The 27,588-nt window shown below is 46.5% G+C and overlaps 2 long non-coding RNA genes and 1 pseudogene across 4 annotated transcripts in view; 1 reads left to right on the forward strand and 2 right to left on the reverse strand.

The window, feature by feature from the left end:
- The first annotated feature begins 1,593 nt into the window (after nt 1-1,593).
- Nucleotides 1,594-11,320, forward strand: LOC103660941. Its single transcript, XR_567949.2, has 3 exons — nt 1,594-1,732; nt 7,659-7,824; nt 8,902-11,320. It is a non-coding gene; the product is annotated as an uncharacterized LOC103660941 (long non-coding RNA).
- LOC121105779 overlaps nt 1,728-27,588 on the reverse strand; it is a 48,250-nt gene continuing 22,389 nt past the window's right edge. For 2 of the 3 annotated variants that reach the window (XR_005838446.1, XR_005838445.1), the window contains exon 5: nt 1,728-1,887. This is a non-coding gene — a long non-coding RNA (uncharacterized LOC121105779). Of the gene's footprint in view, nt 1,888-7,838; nt 8,601-27,588 lie in introns of those variants that run through there. The other variant, XR_005838447.1, reaches the window with a different exon arrangement.
- On the reverse strand, nt 24,157-27,201 carry LOC103660986 (annotated as a pseudogene).

A 27,588-nucleotide genomic window follows, 5' to 3' on the forward strand; every position in this document is an offset into this window, starting at 1 on the left:
GATTCGCAGAAATTGATTACTTATCCTCTACAAGCTTCTTCATCCCATCTCTTAGATATAATTGGTGTGTTTTATTCCATCGATGGCCCACAAGAGGGAGATCTAGAACAATTCAGCCACCAGATGTATGGCTGTATAAGCTTAGATGAGGACCCACAGCATCTCGGGCAGCTTTGCTGGAGCGCCATGGTCACTAAGGTCTCTTGTAGGCTCCTGCCTGCCATCTGGCTACAGCAGGGCACTATTAGCACGCTTGGAAATCTGCAGAGCAACCGCTCGTGGAAAAGAAGACACATCTCCGGGTGCGGCGGTAAACCGCACAGTGTTTAAAACATGCAGAGTAAAGAAATGGTCGCCGAGTACAAAGCACAGGGCAGCAAGAGGAAAACAGATCAGTGGGGTGCAGAAGCAGGGGGGAGACACGGTGTCCTCGGGAGCCTGTGGCCAGGCGCTCGGGGGCTGCTACCCTGGGACAGCACAGGAAACCAGAAACTCCTGCTGCTTATTCATGGAACACGGAGCAGTACCGACACAGCTTTCTTGTCAGTGGAGCTACAGGCAGTACAAGTAGTGATAAGCGCACCCATCTCATGGCCATGATGGAAGCTTACCGTTAGGAGCACCTGCTGCACGGCTCCATCTCAGGACCCTGAGGTCAAGACCTGAGCCGAAATCAAGAGGAGAACGCTTAACTGACTGAGCTACCCAGGTGCCCCTCTGCTACTTACTCATATTTTGAACCAGGTTTTATTAAAAATTGTGGAGGATACACAAATTAGGAATAGTCATTGGTGTCTCTGTGAGCCTGAAAGAAACTGCCGTTACTCTGGGCGGGGACCTCCTATCGCAATCTTATCTCCAGGAGCAAACACCTGATACATCACCAATAGATCACTGGCCCTCAGAAAATGTTTGTTAAATTAATGCTATAGCCATTGGCAGACGAATGGAGAAGTAAAATGTGGCCTATACATACACGGAATAGTATCCAGCCTTTGAAAGGAAGGTGCCGGAACATGGATGAAGCTCGAGGACACGCTGCTATGTGAAACAAGCCAGTCACAAATGCTATGTGATTGCACTCACATGAGGTACCTGGAGACAGAAAATTCACAGAGATGGAGAGTAGAAGGGGGGCTGCCGGGGGTGGGGGAGGGGAATGGGGAGTTAGTGTTTCATGGGGACAGAGTTATAGTTTGGGCAGATGAAAAGGTTCTGGAGAAGGATGGTGGTGATGGTGGCACGACAGAGTGAACGTACTTAACACTACTGAACTGCAGACTTAAAAGCGGTTAAAATGGTCATGTCATCTATATTTTATTACGATTTAAGAAATAAACATGGAAAGAAATGAATGCTGCAGAGAGATACAACTGGGGAGAGTCAAGTTCTGTTCAGGTAAAACACACCGTGCTCCCTCCAGGAAAGGCTCTGGGTGGCTCTGAACCGGGGAAGTGGGTCATCCTGGCTCACTGAAGGGTGGAGCTGCGAAGCAGTGTGATTTGGGACCTGTCGGCCGTCTTCTCGCTGGGCCTTCCGGAGGGCGGAGGGAACAGGCTGAAGCTTCGCTCCCCTCTCGACTCAGGAAGCTGAGTCCGGCTCCGGGTCCAATCACATCTGGTCCTGCCTCCCCCAAACACGGCCCCTTCGGGGTTATCCCCAAGAGAAGCTGTGACCAACAGAAACCAAAGAGGAAACTCGAGAAACCGCCTAGTGATTCGAAGTGTCCCAGGTAAGCGGGGTCACAGAAGCCGCCGAGCGGCCCGAGGCGCCGTGAGGAAGAACAGTGAGGTCTTTGTGCTGAGGTCACGGAGTGCGGCTTCCTTCCTTGCCACCCAAACCCGCGGGCCCAAGTTCACACGTGCACAGAAACACTGCTCGCACCACCTGAGAAACAGTGGGTAAAAGGGCAGAAAGAGCAAAGAGAAAGAAAACCGCCACAGGAAGAGTAAAAATCTAGCATTTCGTAATCTGCAAAAATAGAAGGTGGATTCCGCAGCCCGTAGGCGAGTGACTTGGGTGTTGGCCCCAAGCAACAAGCTCCCAGATCGAGGTTCTAGGACAGTAAACAAAGGGCCTCTTCAAAGGAAGATTTATCGCAGGGAGAGATCCTGCTCCTCCAGAATTTCTCAGAAAAAGACTCCCAACTGCCCCATTCATCAGCAAAGGGTTACACAATCCTATAGTAACTAGGACCTGAAAGCTGACTTTTGTCCCACAAGTCAGGCTAACGCCCCGTGAGATAACAGAACGTATGTATATTGGTCTCTGCCTCTGGTTCCTGGCACAGGGCTCCTTAAACCCTGTAATGTCCTAAGTGATAAGAGCACCAGCAGGATCTTTTGTTATAATATGCGATCTCTGGCCCTGGGTCCTGACACAGAACTCCTCAATTCCTTGGAATTCCGTGGGTGATGGCAGTGCTGCGAAGCTCGGAATATTCAGCCCCACCTCCCACTCTCCTAAGACAGATGAGGGGCTGGAAATGGACTTAATGATCTATCATGCTTATGTGATGAAGCCTCCATAAAACCCCGAAAAGTATGGGGTTCAGAGCGCTCAGAGAGCTGGGATGGTGAACACGTGCAGATTTGGGGAGAATGCTCAGAAGCTAAACTGTTTCTAAAACACACCCAGACAGGGACACCTGGATGGCTCAGTCGGTTAAACGCCTGCCTTCGGCTCAGGTCATGATGCCAGGGTCATGGGATCGAGGCCCACATGGGGCTCCCTGCTCAGTGGGGAGTAAAACACACCCAGACAGAGGAGATGGACCATGTCTGGCTGCCTTTAGAGGATGGGCTTCCTATTTGGGGTCGGGTGTCTCCACCAAGACATAAGCAACCAGAAACCATCAGTGAGCCTCAGAAAGCCATCAGCCCCACCCCCTCTGTGCGCCTAGCTGGCCCTCTCTGCATGTAGTTCACAGTACAGGAAGAAAGCCCAGACTCTCAACGAAGATAGGCCGTGCCTGTGAATTCTGGTTCCACCAATTACTAATTACATGGCTTTGAGAACGTTAATCACCCCCATTAAGCCTCCGTTCCCTTCCTTTGTGAAACTGGGATGATGTTACTTTTAACATGTGGCTGTGGCTCTAAGTAGGAAGTAGGTCCTAGGAGAAGGTTTTCATTCACTGGTGTTGAAGAACCCACAGTATATCAGGTCAGCGATTGACTTCATAGATGTTTCTTTTTCTTTTCGTCTAAGCGAGGAGAAAGGGATTTGCTTAGCACTATCCTGTAGAAGGATGATAAAAGTCTTTTGCATTGATATTGGTGCCCAGATCATTACAGTTATTTGAAAAAAGATATTTATATGTGTATGTGTGTATACGCATAAGTGCATATACCAATATGTGTGTGTGTGTGTGTGTGTGTGTGTGTGTGTGTATCTTATGGTATTATACTATAATCTGGCTTCTATAAAGGATTTGTATCAGTTTCAGAAAAAAACAACAATGGGATAGTCAAAAATGGTGCATTCGTTTAAATACCTTTATGCTCTGCTGGTGGCAATACCAGTTAGCAAAATGGTCCTGAAACGCACTTTATTATATCAGGAGTCTTAAACTCTTTAAGTATTTTGGCCACTTCTAGAAATCGACCTTAAGGAAATATTAACATTTTTAAAAAGATTATGTTTTAAAAATAATTTATTTTTTTAATTTTAAAAAAAGATTTTATTTATTTACTTGAGAGAGAGGGAGAGCAAGCAAGAGAGAGAGAGAGAGAGAGAAAGAAAGTGCACGAGTAGGGGGGAAGGGCAGAGGGAGAAGGAGAAGCAGACTCCACACTGAGCAGGGAGCCCGACCTGGAGCTGGATCCCAGGACTCTGGGATCATGACCTGAGCTGAAGGCAGACGTTTAAACAACGGAGCCACCCAGGTGCCCCTTAAAAAGAGTTTATTAAAGCCATTATTTATAATGGCAAAATCTGGAAAATGCCCGCATTTTTAACCATGAAGAGAGAAGATAAGTAAATAATTGGAAATATTAAGAGAGAACACATGACACAAATTGTGTCTATAGTATGCTCGCAAGTATGTAATGATATATAGCTGTTCATGTGTAGGAAAAAAATGACTGGAAATACATGCATCAAAATGTTACCGGTCATGGTGAAATTATAGGTGACTATTATCTTCAAATTCTGCAAGTTTACTTTGATCAAAGAAAATATCAGCATAACTCTAAAACAACAGAAAACAGTTTCTTTAAGAAAGGTAAGAAACTTCCAATGCCTTCCTGCATGTCAACCCCCCAGCCTTTTTTGGTCTACATCCTGTTTGATCTTTTGACTCTGAGCATTTGGCTCTGTTGACCAGCCTATCTTCTAGAAATCCTTTTCCTTTGACTTCTGCAGCACTGGGCTCTGCAAGAGAGGGTGTTGTGATCGACTAGCAATGCCTGCTACAGGCACAGGAAGGGAGGTGGGGACGCCCATGCTACACACTTGCCATCTTTGCTTCAGCTACTTTTCCCTTAAACTCCCATCCTCTCATCACTCACCACCTCTGTGCTAATGAATGAAGCCCCAAATCAAAGTATCTTTCATTCCCTCACCTTCCATGCCCATCTATTCAACTTTCTACATTCTTGACACCAGGCATCTTGAACTTAACAAACTGAATTGATTTTCTTCTCCTATAAACAAAGTAAATAATGTTACTCACCAGCTTCCGAGCTTGTTGCCTCCCTCAGACTGCAGGAAGACCTCTGCAGCCTGCTCTGACCTCACATGCCATCCCAGCTCCTGGCCTACATGCTCCCCTTATTCCAGCCATTGTGGTGAATACCCCACAGCCGACACCCCGCTTCTGCCCAACTCTGGCCTCTCTGTTTGCAGTGCCCCTTATCTTCCTAATCCAGCAAGTCCGACTCCTCCTGGAAGGTTTGGGTCCAAGCTGCTCCTAGATAAGTCCTCCCCAGCTGCCAGAGCTGGCTTTCTGGCCTCTGTCCTTGTCAGTGTTTTCTGCTGTTGCTGTACGAGCAGCTGCCTTCCCATTCTCCTGTATGCCTCTACTTCTCTGTCTCCCTGATGGACCACAGCCTTCCTGGGAAAACCCCAGGGCCCCTTCACCTTGTGACATGTGGGGCCGAAAGCCTGGCTTCTAAGCAAATTTTGCTGAATGAATGCATGAGAAGAGAAGCGGTTAGATACTCTTATCAGGAACCTGTGAAAATTTTGGTTTTGCATATGAGCATTACATTTATGTGATATTCCTGGTAGCCATGAAAAATTGGAAACAGGAGAGAAGACATTGTACAGGGCCCATTGTCTATCCCTAAATTCGTTCTTCAGGAGAAAGAAGTGTTTGGGGCCCTAAACTTTTGCTCATTGGAATCTCCTTGTGTAACACCTGCTCCCCCAGCTCCCAGGTCACCGAGAAAGGACATTTCAGGAAGTGTGGGTGCCTATGACAAGAATAACAACCTCGGTCTTTGCGTCCGAGCCACTCTTTTCTCGTGAGCTCGTGCAAAAGGAAACAGCCCATTCCTCCACCAGCGTGCGTCAAAGTCTCAATGTATTTAGATCTTCAAAAAAAGTGACACCTTGTGTATGAAAATGGTTTTCAACTGCAGATTATCATTGCAAAGGAAGAGTTTTAGCTTATTAATTATAAAATCATTGAATGTGACTATAGCATGACTTATCCTGACCCCTGTGTGCCAGGGGACAAGTCCAGGGTCGTCACTGCATGGAGATCAGCACCCCAATGTCCTCGTTGGAGTATGCTACACACTGAATATTTGTGTCCCTCCAAAATTCGTATGTTGAAACTGAGTCTGGCAATATTAAATTAGATGCCTCTTGAATGTAGATTTCAGTATTTCCCTGGCACTAACTTTATCCCAATGTGATGGTATAGGGACATAGAGCATTGTGGACTGATTAGGTCATGAGGGTGGAATCCTCATGAATGGGATTAGTGCTCTTCTAAAACAGACCCCACAGAGCTCCCTCTGGCTTTCTACCATGGGAGGACGCACCAGACACTGATGGGCTGGTGCCTTCATTTTGGACTTCAAGCTTCCATAACTATGGGAAAAAAATTTCTGTTGTAAGCCATGCAGTCTATAATATTCTGTTATAGCAGCTTAAGTGGACTAAGACAGGGTGAGTCTTCACCTGTCATTACTCCTTGAGTAGCCCTGGCTAAGCTGGATTAGGCACCCCAGTTCCACCCTCTCTCTTGTCCAGACCTGTAGGATATGGAACAATTAACCAATAGAAGTAGAAATGCTGGATGAGACAAAGGAACTGGCTGACCGGTGTAGACCCTCCACCCTAGTTGCCCTGCATATCAAAGCAAGCATCACTCCTGCTGCTTTCTGCTCCTAAGTGAGTCACTGAAGTGGAGTGGGAGGGAACACACGGGGCATGGGAAACGAGAAGACGGTGTTCACCCAAGAACTGAGATACAGATTGATGCAGTCACTTGAGTTCACTCAGCTCCTGCCAAGATTCAGGATTCAAACTCAGGTCAGCCTAACTTCAAACCTACCTTCTTGACTCTTGACAGACTGGTCATGAAAGAGAGGCTAAGGCAAAACCAGTGTCAAGAAAGCTAACAGCCACCAAGCACTAAGGTTCCCAGGTGATGCTGGGCCAACTTTCAAAATAGATTTTAGTTATGCTCAGAGAAACAAGAAAGAGCCCCCTGTACCTGAGACAGATGGTGAAATTTAACAGATGAAAACACAGAGCTGCTGAACTCTTGTTTGGTCTCTGTTCTATCAAGGATCATGGTCTCCAAAGCATGAAGGGCAGAACCAATGCTAGCAGAGGGAGGCTGCACTATGTATTAGACCTAGGGTTTGCCCTGACCAGCTGCCTTAATGGGAGCGAACCACACACACCCCCCGAGACTATGTCCTCGTCTCTAAGAGGGGATGACAAAAACAAGCACACGGGTTGTTCGGAAGGTAAAACATGATGTATGTATGAAGAAAACATGATGTATGAAGATTAATAGGTAGACAGATCTAGCACTGCACTTTTAAGTTTTATGGGAGGGATCACGGGTCTTTGAACATATTAAATTCCAGAGGGCTAGAAAAGTATATAGAAGACATGGGTGAATGTCTGATGTTGAAAGAATGTGGGAAACAGCAAAACTGCAAGGGGACTAAGGAGAAACAACTATAGTCCTGAGCTCCAAAGAGCAGAGCTATTTCCAAAAAATAGAGGCCAGTACATTTGATTTTGACCCTGGATAAGGTTCTAGAAGAAACTCAAAAAACATAAATCATGATAGAGCCCTACAATGGAAAACTATGCAATCGTTAAAAATTATGTTGTAAAAGCATCTTTAATGACTAGGAAGAAGAATATTCTCAATACAGCAAGTTATAAAAGTGATAGCAGAACAGTATGTATCTACAATTAGCTTAATTTGGTTGAAAAAGTTCTAAGCGCATCTCTGATGAACACCCCTGAGGAGGTATTCCTTCGATGCCCTACGAGCTCCTTCTACAGGGTCCTTTGCTGGCTCCCCTTCTTATCTCCCTAACGTGACCACTTGGCTCACTCAGTGCCCAGTTTGAGCTTCTCTCTCCTTGGGTGGCCTCATCTTTCCCATTATGATTTTAAACACCATCCAGATGCCAAGCACATCGTGTACGTGGATACCCACCCTCTCTTCTGCTTTCCAGGCTGGCGAACCCCCCTGCCTGCTCGCACACTGCATCTCCACTGGGCTGTCTTTCAACATTCCAAAACATCGGACAAAATGGAATTCTAAAGAAGTTCAAGTAACCCACAAGAAGACCCAAAAAGAGAAACGGAGGAACGAGGAACTGGATCTCTCATACACTGCGGGTGGGAATGCAAAATGGTAGCCATGGATAACCAGTACCAAATGGCCGGTCTGGAAAATACTTTAGTAGTTTCTGACAAAACCAAACGTGCACTTACCATAGACCTTAGGCATTTGTCCATGAGACATTAAAGTTTATGTTCACACCAGAACCTATACGTGAAGGTTCATAGCACCCTAATTCATAATAGCAAAATACTGGCAACAACACAATGTTCTTTTATGGGTGAATGGTTGGATAAGCTCTGGGACATTTGCATAGTAGAATATTCCTCTGTAATAAGAAGGACTGAACGACTGGTAGGCACAGTAAGTTGGATGGACCAGAAGGGCATTATGCTTAGGAAAAAGAAGTCAATCTCCAAAGGTTACATACTATGTAATTTCATTATACAACATCCTCAAAGTAAAAGTACAGACACAGAGAAGAGATCAGTGGTTTCCAGGGGTGGCATGAGGGGCGAGTGCAATACAAAAAGGCAGCTTAAGGGGGTTCTGTTTCGATGACAGGACAGTTCTCTATCTTGATTATGGTGGTGGATGTCTGAGTCTGTTCTTGGCATAAAACGGCACAGAACGGCACACACATTCATACCGGCGAGCGCAGATCTTAACATGGTGAGAACTGAGTGTCTGCAGTCCGGTTACCGACCACGCAGCAACAGCCATCTCCTGGTTTCTATGTTGTCCTAGAGCCATATAGGGTCCCCCACGGGAGCATGCAGGGTGTGGAGCACGCATGAGCCTTTAGGTACTATTCTTGCTACTTCCTGTGAGTCTGTAATTATTTCAAAGTAAAAAGTTAAAAAATATATAAATATACCTCTTATAGTTATTTTCTAATTGTGAGAGTAATTCATGATTGTATAACTAAGGAGTCATTTGGTTGTGTTAATTCAAGCTGACTTATGTTAAAAAGGGGGGGTATTAAAAGACTGTAGGGCTGAGTGTCAAAGGGTCAAAGGAGCCATGACGCCAGGTCTTAGGAAGGGGCTAGAACTGGGGTCTGTATGGGCTTTGGGGTGGAGGGCCATCTCTTGTCCTATTTTTCTATTTAACTCCTCTTTCTTTGTTCACAGGATATCTATCCTCCAAGATGAGGCAGGCTTTCTCCAGTCCTGACTGGACCTTCCAGGAAAGAGCATGGCCCAGCTGGTCTCTGGTCTCTACTCCAGACCAATGAGTTATGGGTTCACTCTTGGGATTGGGCAGATGGTTCTCAGAGGAAATGAGGAGTCATGAGTTCACCAGATGCCCCAAAAGGTGACTATTATAGAAAACTAGCAAATCACACGAGAGAACAACACAATGGCCCACAATCCCACAGACGGGTTGGCACTCACAACTTAGATCTTTTAGGAAGAGATTAAACACGGGCCTGTTTATAAGCGTGTGGGCAGGATGCAGGAAAGCCCCCAAGATGGTGCAGGGCCCTGGAGTTGATAAGAGCAAGGCCCCTCTCCTCCCTAGGCCTGAGGAGGTGCAGGGTAGCAGTTACCAGAAACTGCAGGAGCCTTGCTGGGGGCAGGAGACCAGCCAGACTAAGGCCAGAGGCAGTGAGGGGGCAGGCGGAGCAGATTCCCCGACTTCGCTCTCCTCCCTCCATCCAAAGCCTTCCTCTGGTCAAAGCCAACCAGAAGCCAGAGGCCACACAGGTCAGCCATCAGGGAGTGGAGCAGGTGGAGAAAGGTGGAGAGTAGATCTCTGGGTGGCGAACAGAAGATAGTTAACCCCCAGGAGGATTTTGGTTTATAAACAACATCATGGGTATCAGACCTTTGATTCAGTTTTGAAGCCTGCCTTTTTCACTAGGCCTCATTTGTGAACATTTTTCTCATGCCTCCAGAAACGGTACTTTAAACGGCTGATGAGAATCCTATTATCTGGCCATGGCAATGAGCCCTTATTTAGCCTTTGGGCTATTTCCAAGCTTCACCCAGATGCCTGGGGGTTTGGTTACGGGTCTGCTGCTGAGCGGCTTGCCATCACCACTCTGCGTGTGACTGCTGTCTGTCTGCCTCTCTCCTAGCCCGTGACCTCCTTGGGTGCCTCATCTCCAAAGCGCCAGCTCTGAGCACAGAGAGTATTCCTCAATAAATATCTGCTGGGCAAAAAAAAAAAAAAAAAAAAGAAAGAAAGAAAAGAAAAGAAAAGAAAAGAAAAGAAAAGAAAAGAAAAGAAAAAGTCAGCGAAGTGAAGGCTGAGTACAGGCACGATGCAGGAACCCCTCTCATCTTTGATGACCGTCAGGGGTGCTGGTGAATGCACCAGCATGTGCTGCCCCAGCGTGGGGAGGAGGCAGCGGCTACACAGGCCAGGGCTGGGCTTCGACTGTCCACATGTGGGTTTGACTCTTGGCTCCCATACGTCCTGGGTTTTAAGAGCAAGTCAAGTAATATCTCGGCATCTCTCAGTTCCCGCTGCAAGATGGGAACACTAGGGTCCTCACAGGGGTCGCCTGCGTTTCTAATCCTTGCAACCCTGTCAGTATTAACCTCCCCCCTTTCTCAGTAGCCACGATGACCTGGGATCTTGTCTGCCAATTGCATAGAGGGAGGAAAAAAGAGGGGCATGCATACAGAACATTGTCAAGCTGAGTTCTCAGTCAAGGAAAGTCTAAGATTACAATGGAAAGACACAAAAAGACGGAGTCACCAGAAGGAGACGGGAGTGGAGCTGTGACTGAAGATGCCCCTTTGCCAAGACAAACACATCTGTCACATTCACCTCGAATTTCTACAAATACTTCATTGTTCAGTGTTTAATAAATCCGTCTCTTGGAAAAGCCTGATTCACCTGAGGAAATCTTATCCAGTGAACTGTTTTTATATTGCAAGATTAATGATCAAGTAAAACAAGTGAAAATTTGCTCCCAGGGCCTCAGAAATTTTAAGCTGGGAGCAAATTCTTGTTGGTTTTATTTTGAGGGGACCCCTTTTACTGGGACCCCTTATTCTGTTCACCATTTCCCTCTGTTAACGTCTGGCTCCTTCATTCCCAACCCCATTTCCACCTCAAAGTGCATTTTAGGCTTTCATGTTAGCCTATTTTCGGTTGTTCCGTTCTCCAAGTAAGATGAGGTGCTTCCTGGGCCCTCGTCCCTGGCCGGCACAGAACTTGCTTTGTGTTCCCCAGTTGTGCGAGACCGCTAGCAAGTCTGCCTCACTTCTGTGTGGTCGCTCTCTGCTTGGTTTCTGGGCCTCTCGTCCCCATGCAGTTAGGATTTACAAATGCCCTGATGCCTGCAGGTGGGAGAGAGTGCTCGCTTCCCTAGAGACCCCTTTCCTCTGGGTTTTTGGCTCCTCAGTTCCTGGCACCGAATGTTGACTTTCTTTCCTTGGCCTTTTATTTCCCATCACGGAAGGGAAAAGAATCAAATAAGGCATATTTTTTTCTTGCATTAGCACATTCCCATTGGATTCCTACACTCGGCCCTCGCCTCCTGGTTCCTGACTCCTCAGCTCTATCCACTCATATGGCCAAACACTAGACTCCGTCACAGCCAAACACTGGACCACTTCCAAAAGTTCAATCTCAAACACAACGTTTTTTTTAAAAGATTTATTTGTTTATTTATTTATTTACTTGCGAGAGAGAGAGAGAGAGAGAGAGAGAGAGAGAGAGAGAGAATCCCAAACCGACTTCCCCCTGCGCATGGAGCCTGACGCGGGCTGGATCCCAGGACCCTGAGATCACGATCTGAGCTGAAATCAAGAGTTGGACGTTCAACTGACTGAGCCACCCAGGTGCCCCTTAAACACACCTTTATCCTCACAGCTCACCTGCTCTGTGCTCCTGCGTCCACAGCTCTCGAACCCAAACGGCTTCCAATCCACAGCCCTACATCTTTCCACCTGCCAGCATCCCCCAGGCCCCACTCCTGCCTTGCCAAGCCCACATCTCAACATAACTGCTCCTTCAGGAACACCCTAGTCTCCCTTTCTCATTTTCCACCTGGCAGAACTCTAACTATGACCAAACCCAACCATGCCCTCACCCTGCATCTGCCCGAGTTGCTGCTCTTCGCCGAAGAGACTACGGAACATACACCATCCGTGTTGATTCTGAATGGGCCCCGACGCAGCCTGACCATCTATTGGGGGTTGCTGGTACACCCACTTCCTTCTAAGTCCTGGACTTCACGACAACACTCTGCCCAAACCCAACATCCTTTCCCCAATTCCCAACTGTCGCCAACATGGATAGGTGATATACGTGCGATCCAACGAGAGCTCACCGTCTTCCCAACACCGGTCCCACCTTAGGTACTAAGAAACCTCGCCCTACCTCCTATTACTATGATTGGCCCATCTCTGCTCCCATCTGAAGCCACCCCCTCCCCAAGTCCCTCATAAGGTCAAGGACTTCACTTCAGAGGGAACCCCTTCTCTCCTGCATGGTCAGCTCCTCCCCCACTGCTAGCCTCTGCCGCACACCACCTGCATACCAGCAAGCTGCCATTCCACTCATCTTTTCAACTGTCCCTCGCCCCATGTCTGCGCTCCCTCCCACATCTCACAGAAAAAGATGTCTCTACTTACTGTTTTTATAGTTTCACTGTCTTCACTCTGTCTTCAACCCAATATAATCATGCCTTGGCCCTACGAGTTCACGGAAGAGTGTTTTGAAAGTTGCCCACTATTTCCACATCCCCAAGGCCAAATGGTCAATCTGTCCTGCATCACCAAGCTAGTTAACCAGGTGAAACTGGTTAATCTCCATAACCACTAACAGTGTGCCATGTGGTTGATACCTCCTTCACTGGAACGATGCCTCCCTAGACAGGAGACCCAGCCTGCACCCATGTTCTCTCCTCTCTTGGTCCTTCTATCGTCAGCACCCCAAAGTTCTGTCCTCAGCAGCCTTCTTGTCCATCTACACTCTTTTTCTAGGTAACTGTGCTGGGTTGAATAGTGTCCCCACAAGTCCATCTGGAACCTGGAAACATGGCCGTATTTGGAAATAGGGTCTTTGCAGATGCAATCATGTTCAGATGAGGTCATACGGAAGGAGGGTGGGTCCCAATCCAATGTCTGGGGTGCATATAAGGAGAGGGAGACTGGGACACAGCCACGAGGAAGAATGACATCTGATGGCAGTGGGAATTACCAATGGTAATGCAGCTCGCTGCAAGCCAAGGATTCCAGCGACGCAAGAAATTGGCCAGAAGCTGAAAGAGTCCAGGAAGGATTCTGCAGTAGCCCTTTCAGAGGAAGCACAGCCCTGGTGACACCTCAATTCAGACTTCTGGCCTCCAGAAGGGTAAGTGAATAAATTTCTGTTGTATGAAGCTATCCAGCTTGTGGCACTTTGTTATACCAGCCCTAGGAAACAAATACAGCAATCCCAGCCAGTCCCGTGACTTCATCGACCATCTCTGCATGGATGGTTCTGAACTATCTAACTCCAGTCCTAGCCTGAGATCCGAGTCCCCTGCAGGACTATCTGACTGTCAGCTTGGAGTCACCTCTTGGATGTCAAAAGGTGTCTCAAACGTTACATGGCCAAGAGAGAGCTACAGAATGCCCCCAGATACGCTCCCCACAAGTCTTCTCCCTACTCGGTAAGTGAAACCCATGCAATTTCTCAGCCAAAACTCACCAAGTTCTCTCGTATCTTAGCTCTACCACCTGTAATGCTAAAACCTTAATCCAGGTTTATGAATATTATCCCTCAAGTGAACCATCATTCTTCGTGTTAGCCATCATCCTTCACCTGGACTATCATTCCTGACCTGAACCATCTCCTGCACCCCAGCTACTGCCCTTACCCTGCATATGTAGGGCACCCACATATAGCTGCTGGGGCATTTAGTCTACAGAATTTTGCTGTTCCCGATACTCTTATGGTAAAAGGCAAACTCTTGATGAAGGATGTTAGGACACATACTGCTACTTCCTGCCCTCCCCAGTATCATACTGCTTCTCGGCGAGACAAAGCTGGTACCAACATTGTTCTGCTCTGAATTCTTCCCCCGGGTCATTGCTGGCTCCCTCCTCCTCAGTGGTCAAGCGTCTTCTGCAGCTGAAGCAGCCACTCTGAGCCATGTTGCTATTTTGTCTTCCTCGTAGCCCTAGGCTGTCCCTGAAATGATCTTCTTTACTTGTCTACTTCCTTCCATCACCCTCCCTCTACTGGAATGATGCTTCTTGAGAACAGAGACTGAGCTTTGTTTCTGTGGCATCTTTGCTCCCTTGACCAGGGCCTGAGCTCTGTTAGATGGAAGGTTCTTCACACTTATCTGTTCACCAAGGAACAAAGTCCATTATGAACAGATACTATGGAACTGAACTTACTCTCTGAACATACAGTTACATCTGAAGAACAAGAAGGAAAAAAAGTCTATTTATACAGGGTTTTCCCTGGACCTTGACCGTCAAAAAGAAGTATTTCCTCTGAGAGCCTCCAACACCAACAAGATAAAATCTAGGATCTGTATGCAGTCAAGGGCATCCCTGACACATCTGGTGGCCAACTCTGCCTGTAGTACATCCAGCCCACCCCTTGCCCACAGCATCAGGGACAGACGTAGAATCTCTCCACAGGGTTAATTCTGGCTCTACGATTAGACTCTCTCTCGGGTCACTACCTAGAATTTACAGGGTGCTTAGTGTTTACACAGTGCTCTGTTCTCTTTTACTGAAGGTAGAGCAAACATACATGTGTAGATAAAAATATTGCATCAGGAAACCTTGGATTTATTCCCAGGTTTGCTTCTGGCTTATGTGGCTTCTATAAAGGTCATCTGATTTTTCGATGCACATAGAGTAAAACTTGCCCTTTCTTTACTACACAGGCAGGTCATAAAATCAAACGAGACTCTGAAATGTCTCAGGTACTTACAATGACAGGATGTACTCTCAGGTCCCTGATCGTCTCACCAAAGATGTCAGTATCATGAGAGACTATTGATTCTGAGAAACAAACTGAGGGCTTCAGAGGGGAGGCGGGTGGGGGAATGGGATAGACTGGTGATGGGTAGTAAGGAGGGCACGTATTGCATGGTGCACTGGGTGTTATACGCAACTAATGAATCATCGAACTTTACATCAGAAACCAGGGATGTACTGTATGGTGACTAAAATAATATAATAAAAAAACATTAAAAAAAAAAGATGTCAGTATCACTAGAACCACTTTATAGAAAACTATGGCAACCATAATTTGATTTCAGCCTGGAGTGCTCATGGGCACGTCACTTGGTACACATGGGGCTTACTTTTATGTTGACCAGGAAGGCTTTGGGGGGTAAATAGGGCCTGAGGAGTCCCTTACTCTGACAATGCATTGTCAGCTGTCTACACTCCAATACTGAGATACAGCCCTGATGCACCCCTCTTCCTAAACAAGTCCTGCTTGTTTATTTTTCTGCTTTCCCTTTGTCCCTTCCTTTTCATTTCACACCACTATTCTCTTTGCTGCTACCTGGACCTTTGAAGTTGTCTCTTAAACAGGTCCCCTAACTGTCTTCTATATATTCTGCCCGTTACCAGATTAATAATTCCAAAACATTGCTTGGCATGCTCCTCTCTGCTCCAACACTTTCTATGGCTCCCCACTGCTTTAAGAATAAAATCCAAACTCCTTAGGGAGTAACATAATCTGGAAATAAGATTGCCTTCCCTACTATATCATTTCCCATTTTCCCATTTCTCCCTGTAATGATTGCTTATAGTGGGGAAAAAAAATAAGAGCTTTGAAATTCAGACCAGATTCAAACGCTAGTTTCCCCACTTACTAATTGTGTGACTTAAAGCAAATTAGTTAACCTCCCTGGGAATTCAGCCTTCTCAGGCCATAAAAAGGAGATAGCAGGAGAATTCTTAGGGGATGCATAGTAGGGGTCGCAGCATCATCTTTGGATCCTCCCAATTCCCAAATAAAAATGGAACAACTAGGTAGAAAAAACAAAAACTCATGCACAACATGTACAAGATAATTAGCTATGAAGGCATCTCCATTAACTCCAAAATAAAAGCAGGTGGGACAAACCACTACAGCCATGAGACCTGCACGGTACTAATATCCGTGTGGGGGAGCTCAGGAAGTCACAGGGCATCTAACTGAACAACAGGTGGAAGCTAGCAGACCAATTTGCAGACAATGACTGAAACAAGGAGAGGTTTGCCCATTTCAATAGAGAGAGAGCATATGGAGGTCCTGCAGGAAAACCTCAAAAGCTGTATCAGTCCAACCTTATAAATGCTTGAAACTGGCCCAGCAAGGTTCCCTTCCTGGTTGAGGCCCGACACTAAGGAGAAACTACTTGGAGTAAAATCAAGATTGAAGAGAATGGGGATAACAGAAGTGAAGAAAAGAGAACGTCCAGATAACTGAGAACCAAGCCAATAAATGTCATCAAGCAAGCTGCTACATGAAAACAACAGAAGGATCTTTGTTAAGCTTGAAAAAAAAAGCTATTAGAACCAAGCCTTCTTATAAAAGTTCAGGAAAACTAACTTCATATGAAAATTAATAGCACAAAATATCAAGGTCAAATCTCACACAGAGTTACTATTAAGAAGAAGATGAAGAGAAGTAGAACGACATACAATCCACACGAACAACGAAGCAAGCTGGAAGACGTGCTCACTGAATGGGGAGAAACCTAATGTACCATGTTCGTTTTCTAGTGTGGCATAATGAGTTATGAACTTAGTAGCTTAAAAGATATGTATCATCTTGCAGTTTCCATGGACTAGGAGTTCAAGCACAGGTTAGCTGGGTCCTCTGCTTAGAGTCTCATGAAGCTGAAATCAAGGTGTTAGCTGGGGCTGTGATCTTACCTGAGGGTTGAGGTCCTTTTCCAAGCTCACTGGTGTTGGCTGGGTTCAATTCCTTGTGGTTGTAGAACTTAGACCCTCAGCTGCTAGAAGCTGTCTATTGTCCCCAGTGACATGACCCTTTCCAAAACAGGGCAGCTTGCATTTTCGAGGCCAACAGGAGAGTCCCCCTGCTGCTTTGAACTTCTCTGACTTTTTTGTCTCTGACTTTAGACTCTCATTTAAACAAGTCTCCTGATTAGATCAGGCTCACTGAGGATACTCTGCCTTGATTAACTTAAAGCCAACTGATTAGGAATCTTAATTACAACCAAAAAATCCTCTTGCCTTTGCCATAAGATGTAGCCTAATCATGGGAATGATATCTCTTATAGTCATAGGTCCTGCCCACAATCAAGGGAAGGGGATTATACATGGATGTACACCAGGTGGCTGGACTCTTGGATGCTATCTTAGAAGGTACTTCAGAGGGGCGTCTGGGGGACTCAGATGGTTAAGCATCTGCCTTCGGCTCAGGTCATGATCTCCAGGTCCTGGGATCGAGCCCCACGTCAAGCTCCCAGCTCAGTGGGGAGTCTGTTTCTCCCTCTCTCTCTCCCCTTGCTTGTGCTCTCTCTGTCTCTCTCCCAAATGAATAAAAACCTTAAAAAAAAGAAGGTACATCAGAAAAAGTTAAGAGACATTAAGAAAATGACACAAGATGAAACAGAACAGCATAAATCAAAATCACAAAAATCTCAGAGTTGAATTGACAGAAATAAAAAAAGAACTGGAAACAGAAGAAACACATCTTAGAAGTGAAGACTGAACTAGAAGGAACACAAGAACAAATAAACACAACAGACAATGACAAGAAAAGTAGAAGGGAAAGGGAGAGAAAATTTCCAGAATCCAGAAAAGATAGTGTAAAAATATCGAAGATAGACAAAGAGGATCCAACACATGAGGACAGGAGTCCCTGAAGTAAAAAATTGAAATCAAGGGATCAAACCAGGTACTAACAACTCTAATTCAATTCAAGAGAACATTTCTTGAATTACAAAGATTTAAAACTACATATTGAAAGAGAACACTGTACCTTCTGGGGATATTTATCCACAAAGATCAACACCAAAGCATATTCTAGGAAAAGTACAGGACTTTAGGGAAAAGGAGTAAATACACCTTGAGAATCTCAATAAAAAAGAGAAAGTGACTTGTAAAGAATAGGGGCTCATCATCGGGCTTTTCAACAGCAATGCTTTATGCCACAAGAACAATGTACTTTGGGTGCTCAAGGAAAGATGGGAACTATGGATTTTAAAACAGTAAAATACTTTTCAGTGTAAGGAGCACACACTCTGGTGAGCAGGAAGAACTCAGGAAATAATGTTCCCATGAGCTCTTCCTAAGGAATCTAGTAGAGAATGAACTTCAGACAAGTAAATGTCTGTAAACGTTAGCACAAGGATGGCTGCTAAGCATTAAATATATAGTTACTTGTAAAACTAAGACAGCAGAGATTGTAGAACGTGATGACTATATGATCTGATGATATAAATCATAAAAATAAATAAAATAAATCATAACAAATAAAGGGGGAATGGGTATAACAGACAGACAGACTTGTTAAGTGTTTTCAATAATCATAATTAATGTGCTAGGATTAGTGTTGTTGCTCTGAGACTGTAGTATGTGTAATGTGGGATGAAGCAAATGAAAAGTTATGGGGTATTTTAATTCTATCCTTCCCCGTATCACTGAGAACTAAGAGTCTCAGTGTGAAAGAAAGAATATATAGATGGAATATAGAGGTGGTTAAGAAAAAACCTTGTTGTTCTCAACTTGAATTGAAAAGTTCTCTATGAACTCAATATAGATAGATGGTGGATAGATATCTCCATAAATAGATACACATTGATAAATATGTAAAATTTGAAATACGTACATATATAGATACATACGAACAAAAAGTACATCATTTTGATTGTACTATGTATCATTTGGATGTATTATAGATAATCATTGCATTCTGGTTGGTCATTGTTTCTATATTTTTGTGTCCTCTCTCTCTCTCCCTCTCTCTCTCTCTCTATATATATATATACACACACACACATATATATATATATATATATATATATATATATCCGTAGCCTCTAGATTGTACTCTTAAAATATCATTGTCTATTGGGACACCTGGTTGGCTCAGTCAGTTAAGCGTCTGACTCTTGATTTTGGCTCAGGTCATGATCTCAAGATTGCTAGATCAAGCCCCATGTTAGATTCTCTTTCCCTTTCTCCCTCGGCCCCACCCCACTCATGCTCTTTCTCTTAGAAAAAAAAAACATTCTGCATTAAAAGAAACCAGAGATTCTAGGAGAAATGGCTGATTCTGGATTGGAGGTAGGAACACTGGGGCCTGGAACATCTCGAGGTATCAAACAGCAAAGAACTAGCAAAGACTATTAAGGCCATGTCCAAATGACTCAGGAGTTCCAACTGCCAAAGGTGGGACAATTTGAGACTCAATAAAGATAGGAATTTCAGTGGATTGAAACATATCAAATATGTTTAAGTCCATAAATTTATAACGATATTTATTTATTTTTATATTTCTAAAAGATTTATTTATTTATTTGAGAGAGCACATGAGTGGGGGTGGGGGAGGGGGCAGAGGGAGAAGCAGACTCCACACTGAGCAGGGACCCCAATGTGGGGCTTGATCCCAGGACCCTGGGATCCCAGGGATCATGACCTGAGTTGAAGGCAGACGCTAAACTGACTGAGCCACCCAAGCACCCCTATAATGATATTTAAATAAAAACTAACTGACTACCTTTTGAGCATGACAGGCAACCAATTCATTATCCTGAAAACTGAGTAAACAAAAGCAAAGGAAAAGCATTTACTGTCTTTCCTAGATAAACAGTACCGCTAGATAACCAAATAGTAGATGAAGAGACGGGTCAGCTTGTAAAGTATTATAGCTAATAAACATTTTTAAACTGCAGAATTCAAATACCACCAGCTTGCAGCTCCAAATGAATTAATTAATGGAGCTGAGACCCGAACATCATTTGCTGCTAAACTGAAATAGAACAAAAACCACGCATCTTCTGAAAAGAAAGCAAGTCACTTACAGTGTTTGCCAAAGGAATGGGATCTGAGCCTGACCCAGCTGGTGGATTCAGCTGCCAGTTCGTGGCACGTCCAGAAGAAGGAGGAAAATGTTCACCTGAACCATTAGTACACAGTCAGCAAAGTCCTGCCTTAGGAAACTTCATGGGTCAAAAGGCCAGAGTTCAACAGATACATCGTAAGTAAAAGAAATGGATTTAGAATGTAGGTCTCCGATTGCTGCTGTAATAAATTATGATAAATATGGTGGCTTAAAACACCACAAAGTTATTATCTAACTGTTCTGGAGGTTCCAAGTCTAAAATGAGTTTTGTGGGGCTAAAATCTAGATGTTGGCAGGGCTGCAGTCCCTCTGGAAGCTCAAAGGGAGGATCTGTCTCCTTCTCTTCCCACCTTTTGGAGCATTCCCTGGCTCAAGGCCCCATGGTCTGTTAATGAGATGACTGGTGGCTGGGGGCCCCTGGATGGCTTCAGGATGGGGATGGCCACCAGAAAGACCAAGGCATGAGGAGAGGGTTGGAATTCCACCCCCCCCGGCCCCCCAACCCTCACCTCTGGGAACAGGGAATGGCTGGAGAGTAACTCAATCTCCAACGGCTGATGATGGACTCTATCAGGCCTATGTAACGAACCTTCCATCGGAACGTTTAAGCATGGAGATCTGGGGGGCTTCTGAGTTGGACACACCAAGGGCTCCATGCGCCACCCCCTCCCCACGTATATCTTGCCCTATGCACTTCTCTCATTTGCATTCGCCTGCACCTATGTTGTATCCTTTAGAACAAACTGCTCAGTGTATGTAGAGTGTTTCTCTGAGTTCTGCGAGCCATTCTAGCAAATTATTAAACCAAGGAGGGGGTTCTGGGAACGTTATAGCGGGTCGGTCAGAAGAATGGGGCAGCCTGGGGCTTGTGCCTGTGCCTGTAGTGGGACTGAGCCCTTAACCCATGGGGTCTGCGTGCTAACTCTGAGCAGTTAGTGTCAGAATTGAACTAAGTTGGAGGACACCCAGCCGGTATGCGGGGAATTGGAGAACTGGTTGGTGTGCAAAGAACCCACACATCTGGTGTCAGAAGTGCTCTGCGGGTAGAAACAGATCATGGTATACACCTAGTTTGGAAGGCCTGGCTTTTGGTCTGCAGGCCAAGCATTCGTTGCTAATATCAAGCCCCAGAATTAGGAGGATGTGGTCGTGCCCTTGGGGGCCATGCCGGACATCCACGGTCTCTCCTGTAGGGTGCCTGCCCACTAGAACTTCTGGCACGGAGACCTAGAGCAGGAAGAATGTTCCCTCTTGTCAGCTGGCTCCCACAGGGAAGGAGTGGAGCTCATGGGTCAGGTAACCTACTTCGTTTGTAGGGAGGAAGAGTGACAAGGCCAGAGCCCATGTGCGGAAGGGGAATCCCTGGTCACAAAACCCAGAGGACTGGGCCTCACTAACAAACCACGTGCATCACAGGGCCCACGTGATGATCAAACAACATACTGAAAGTGCTTCCAACGACCTAGAACGAGCTGTCAATACACACTAGAAAATGTTACTTACAAAGAAGAGTCTGGGGGCTATATGCAGAACGGGCTTCTCTCTGCCCTGCTTCCCATGTTCTGTCTGACAAGTGTGGGAGGAAATGTCGAGAGTGGGCTGGGTCTCGCACAGGCACACCCATCCTTGATTTCCTAGCCCATGGGAGCATCCGTGGACTGCCCATCATCCCATCGAGAACAACTGACATGTTAGACAGTTTGTCATGATACTGAGAACAAGTCTTACCCTCGCTGGCCTGGTTTAACTCCAGGGAACATCACAAAATAAGCTTGTTCCCTTCTCCATTGGATAGATGCCCAAGCAAGAGGTACCTTTCAGATTTTCTCCTATCCACTGCCCTGCTTTTTCCGAAGGGGTGAAGTAACAATCAGACTTTTCAAAATGTGGGACAGAACCACTCTCGGTGGAGGGCGGTGTTGCTAGGCAGCAGTGATGCCTGGTTGAGCCTCGCCCCCCCCCAATCTTCCTCCTCCTCCCTCCTTCCGGCCCCCTCTCTTCCTTTCATCCTCCTACAGGAAGTACTAATACTCATAACTAACAGTTTGAGTGTTTTCTATGCACCAGATACTGTTGTTAAGTGTTTTATATGAATTAACTCACTTATTCCTCATCCCAGGCCCAGGAAGTGGGCACTATTGCTGCCTCTGCTTTATAAACCAGACACCAGGAAACTTGCCCATGGTGATAGAATTAGTTAAATGGCAGAGCTAAGTAAGATTCAAGCCCAAGCTCTGGAACTTTGGCTCCCAAATCCATACATCTCACCACCACCTGTGGCTGCCTCTAGTCCTGGTACAATCGAGATTTAGGGCTGGAGCTTGGAGAGGGGACATGGAAGGCTTCGTGGACTACTTTCATCAGAAACCTGAATAACTAGCATAAGAGAATGCTTGCTGAGGTCCAGCCCCGCTAACATCAATTCTCTGCACCTGATTAGAGAAGCGGTCAAGGCCACCATCTAGAGTATTATTTTCCTTTATCTTGCCACTGTTCTTTGCATGTGACTATTCCCAGGGAGCGGCTGGCCAAGGTCTGATGCAGAATGTGCCCCCGCACCCCAGCCCTCACACCACCATGTATCTAACACAGACTGCCCTTTGGTATGTGAGGCCCTCTGTCCCATGCCCCAGGCTTTCTCGCCCAGGCTGAACTGCTTCTGTTCCTTTGAACATTTCTCCGAGAGCGACGCCCCGACACCTTGCAGCCCACCAGCCCAACCCGATATCCGTGCAGCTCAAAGGCTGACCCCACAAGCTCAGAATGTCTCCTGCATGAACTGCTCGGCTCTGGGCACAGGGCCTTCAGTCTAGGCCAGCTTGTTTTAGGCCCCCAGGGCCGTGTCAACACAAGCTCAGCTCGCAGGGGCTCAGAGCAGCCCTCAACAAGCAGTGAGTGCAATTGGGGGACACATGCTCCAGCCTCCCCTCCTTCAGGCTGGTGGTTCTGGGGGGGTTCTCTTTGCTTTCCAGAAGTTCCAGCAGAACCACCTTGGCAGTGACCTTGATATAATACACACTCATGTAGTTTTTTTCTTCTTCTTCTGGAACTCCTTCCTCTTCTCTCAGTCCTGCTTCTAAAGATCAGTTCCGAAATCACTTACTTGGTTGCAAGTTCTTTGTCTCAAGCTCTGCTTTTGAAGGAAGTTACACTGAGAGAACTTATGTCCAGACAGGCCCTCACCCTACACTTCCACTCAGAAATGGGCTGCCTGTTCGTGGTGGAGAGATTTGGGGGTGAGGGCAGAGTTGTGGGGAATGGCCTTGTGGGGAACGGGAGCAGCGGTCTGGCCAGGTTAGAGGTCACAGCCAGAATGTGGGGCTGAAAGCAAATGCCAGAAGCACGCGGAAGGAGGATGCCTGGGACAGCTGACAAACTTACAGGCCCTACACACGTACTGGGGTGGCTGTGTTGGGCAGGAGAGGGGCACCAACTTCTGCCCAAAGTTCTACCTGTCAGCCGGCCTGGATTTCAGAATTGCCAGCCCCCAGCACCACACGAACCAATTCCCTAAAATAAAAATATGTATCTTTCCATCAGTCTGGGAAACCCTGACCCATACAAGTGAGCTGATTTCTCTTAACCTACTTTCACCTTGTATGAATCTGGACGAGTGGGTAAAGCGACTGGTATGTGTAATCAGTCCTGGGCCTCACCTTGTGCTGGATGACTTCCTAAATATTGCTGGGAATTAGCTGGCCAATTGCGACGGGTTGCACTTGAATTATTCTCCATCAGAGTTCAGGTTTTGACATAGATTTGCTGATGCCAGGCTTCATGACCACGTGGCCCTTACTGGCTGAATTTGAGATGGAAACTCACAGGAGCCTGATCCTTGCACGGTCCCTGCATTGGGAAGTGGAGCTGTAGCTGCTGCATGATGAACTTGGAGGAGGCTCGGCTTTAAAAAAACAGCAACACAACAGCCTCACCCACCCACAGGGCTAAGCCCCAACTCCAGTGTTAGAATTCTTCAAAGGTTTGATTCTTGTTCTAATCGTTACTCAGCATTTTAATAATGAAACGTGGTTCCTTCACGCGGCCCATCAGCTAAACAGGAATTAGGCAGAGCCAGGCTCGCATCTGTGGCTGAGGGACCTGGAGATCCTCACCTTCCAGTCACCGTGACGCTGGGGTCAGGGGGCACTCTGACGGCAGCGGGAAGAGCCAGGGACTGCTGACTGCTGGGGGCAGTGACGTGGCAACGAATGCTGGGAGGTGGGACGCCAAAGTGGGGAAATGAGGCACCGCGGGGTTTTTATTTTTTAAATGTTTTTTTTTTAAGATTTTATTTATTTATTCGACAGAGATAGAGACAGCCAGCGAGAGAGGGAACACAAGCAGGGGGAGTGGGAGAGGAAGAAGCAGGCTCCCAGCGGAGGAGCCCGATGTGGGGCTCGATCCCAGAATGCCAGGATCACGCCCTGAGCCGAAGGCAGGCGCTTAACCACTGTGCCACCCAGGCGCCCCTATTTTTACCATAATTGTACACAAATACTGCTTCAAGAGTTAAATCAGTTAAAAAGTCAAATAGTTTGAAGACTCAAAAATTGGACAGACTTATTTAAAAAAAAAAAAATGAACAAACAAACCAAAGCTGTCTGCTCCCGACTTTCCCTAGAGAGCAACTATTGAAAATTGTTTTAAAATGGCTTGTTTGGTATTTGGCTCCACAGCACATATCCCTGTGAGCTTTTCAAGGTCAAGAGCCCCTACGTTTTATAACCGATTCAGTCCGCGAGGTAGGATATTCAATGATTTTGGAAGACGGTTATCCAAATGATGACAGGTCAGTACTTCAAGCTTCCACAGTGGTTTTCCCTGGAGCAGATCTGAAATGTCAGAGGCAATTTCTAGGAAATGTATCTTTTTAAGTTCTTTCTGAAAATGTTGCCTCTTTGAGGACTTACCCTGCTACCTGCCGTAGTATTTGTCCTGAGAAAGCCCCTGTGCAATGGTCTTTGCAACTCTACAGCGAGGAAAGAGGGTGGCAGGGCGTGTGGGGGCGGAGACCCTCCCCGCCGAGAGTTCAGTGCCCTCGAACACAATGCTTCACATTGTAGATCCAGGCTTGCGAAAATGCAGACCCTTCCGGGAGGCTGTCTGCTGTTCACGAAGACCCAGTGATGACTTCCCAGTGATCCTTTCTGCAGATTACTTTTTTTTCACTTAAGACAAGGAATACTTGATTGAAACCCATCAGAGAAACGGACAGCTTGGGTCTGTAACAGAGTCGTGTTTTAAAGCACAGGTGCGTCATTGCGTATGAAAAAATACACTGCTACATACAAATGAACGGATCAGAGCCCAACTTTTCAATACTTAAAACAGAATAAGCTTGCCTGTAAAGGCAGCACCTTTGTGACATTTTTAACTGTAGTAATTCCTCTCCTTCTGCAAAATCCACATCCTCCTCGTCCTCACAGGTGTCAGAAAACTCTCCTCCCTCCGTGCCCTGGCCCACACACCAATGAACAAAGGCACGTGTGGCATACATCAGGTCAAACCTGTGGTCCAGGCGAGCCCAGGCCTCAGCGACGGCTGCGGTCTTGCTCAGCAGGCTCACCACTCGCTGTACTTTGGCCACATCTCCACCACGTACCCCAGTGGGAGGCAGGTAATTCATGCCAACTTTGAAGCCACTGGGGCACCAGGCCACAAACTGGATGGTGCGCTTGGCTTGATGGTGGCAGTGGCAGCTCGGACATTGTTGGGAACCACGTTGGCCACAATACGACGGGCAGGGAGCCATGTATTTGCCATGGTGAGGGTCCCCTTTCACCCTCTGGTTGGCTGGCTCAGAGCGCGCATTGGTGATCTCTGCTACAAAAAGCTGTTCGTGGGAGGCTTTCTCGGCACAGATGACAGGGGCGTGTGTGCCCAGAGGGAAGTGGATGTGGGGATAGGGCCTGAGGTTGGTCTGGAATTCTGGGCTCCATCAACTCTGAGGGCAGCAGTGATGGAGGACACAATCTGACCTATCAACCTGCTCAGGTTAGTGTGGGTTGGGCGTTAAGTATGGCGGTTTCTACAACATGTCATAGATGGGCTTGTTGTCTACCAGGAAGGCACAACCAGAGCACTCCAGGGTGATGTGGGTCGTGAGGATGGAGTTGTCGGGCTCAACCACAGCTGTGGGAACCCGGGTTCGGCGGGGGGGGGGCGGTGAATGAAGAACTCCAGCTTGGACTTGTCGCATAATTGACAGAGAGACGTTCCATCAGCAGGGAGGTGAACCTGGACCCAGTACCCCCTCGAAAGCCGAGGTAAACCAAGAAGTTCTGAAGACCTGTGGACTTGTCAGCCAGTTTCTAAATTTCATCCAGGACAAGGTCAGTGATCTCCCTGCCGATGGTGTGGTGCCCTCGGGTGCAGTCACTGGCAGCTTCGTCCTCGCCTGTGATGAGCTGCGCAGGGTGGGAGAGCTGGCGGCGGGTGCCAGTGTGAACCTCATCAATGACCGTGGGTTCCAGGTCTACGAGCGCTGCCCCGGGCATGTGCTCGCCAGCACCCGTCTCACTGAAGATGGTGCTGAACGAATCATCTCCTCCCCCAGTGGTCTTGTCACTTGGTGTCTGACCATTGGGCTGGATGCCGCGTTCCAGACAGCAGAGCTCCCAGCGGCCATTGCTGACCTGGACCCCAGCCTGGCCAGCGTGGATGCCGATGCACTCACACGTGGTTGCTGCTTGGCGGCTTTCCAGCAGATGACAGAGAGGGAGGGAGAGAGGTTGTGGCTTCTTAGAGCACAACTCTGAGGCGGGTGGATGTAAGAGAACCTCTCTGAAGATCACTTTTAATGGAAGACACGAGCGTGAGTTCCCACCAGGACATCTATTTCAACTTTCTGGGATCCAGAGGTTTCACGTTCTCTCCTTCCTCCCCCATCCCATAACCTGCTTTGGAAGTAACTGGAGAAGCCGTGTTAGCCTTCAGAATCAGTCACTGATAGCCGTCAGTGTAAGGGTGACCGCATTATTATATAAAATATTTAAATGACCATCCGTGATTCAAAGCCTCATAATCATCATGTATGACATGATCACTAGGGTTTCACTGACCTCCATGCTTCCTGTTGTCCCGCGACTACATCTTTTAAGGATCACACTATGTAATATGTACAATCAGCTGAAGAAACCCTCTCCTAACCAGCCCCCCCACCACCATTAATAGATTTTCTCCCATATTTATTCTTCTGGAAGACTTTAAAAGTACACATCCCAAATTTTAAAATCCTCTGTGTGTGTGTGTGTGTGTGTGTGTGTGTGTGTGTCTGTTGGTGGTGGTGGTGATAGGATCTGATTCTGTTCGCTGGACATGGTATTCCAGGAAGTAGGGCTGGTTTCACTGCTCCAGGTCTCCCCTTCCAGGAACATGCCCCCCTCTCCCTTCACCCTGGTCGTCTTCCAGCCTCCCACCAAGGTCTGTCGTGTCCCTTGTAAAGGAGCTGCACATTAATTTTTGTGAGCCACATCTTTCTTCCCTCTAATTTTACAGATGGCTATAGTTATTATATAAGAAAAGCATTACACTTTGAGTATTTCTTTTCTAGCCAGCCACTTTATAGAATTACCATACCAGTTCTAAGTGTTTTCCAGTCAATTTTAATTTGTTTTCTAGGTAGGAGATTATATCATCAAACAAATTCTTGTCTCCTTTTCAGTATTTATAATTCTTGGACCATTCAGAATTTAATGAGAATACCTCTGGTGTTCCAATGATTTTGTTAGATATTGTCTATTATGTTAAGGAAATAACATTTGATTACTGTTTTACTATGGATTTTTTTTTTTTAATTCTGGGAAGAATGCTGGATTTTG

This window comes from Ursus maritimus, unplaced genomic scaffold (genome assembly GCF_017311325.1).
Source record: "Ursus maritimus isolate PB19 unplaced genomic scaffold, ASM1731132v1 scaffold_3, whole genome shotgun sequence".
Lineage (NCBI taxonomy): Eukaryota > Metazoa > Chordata > Mammalia > Carnivora > Ursidae > Ursus > Ursus maritimus.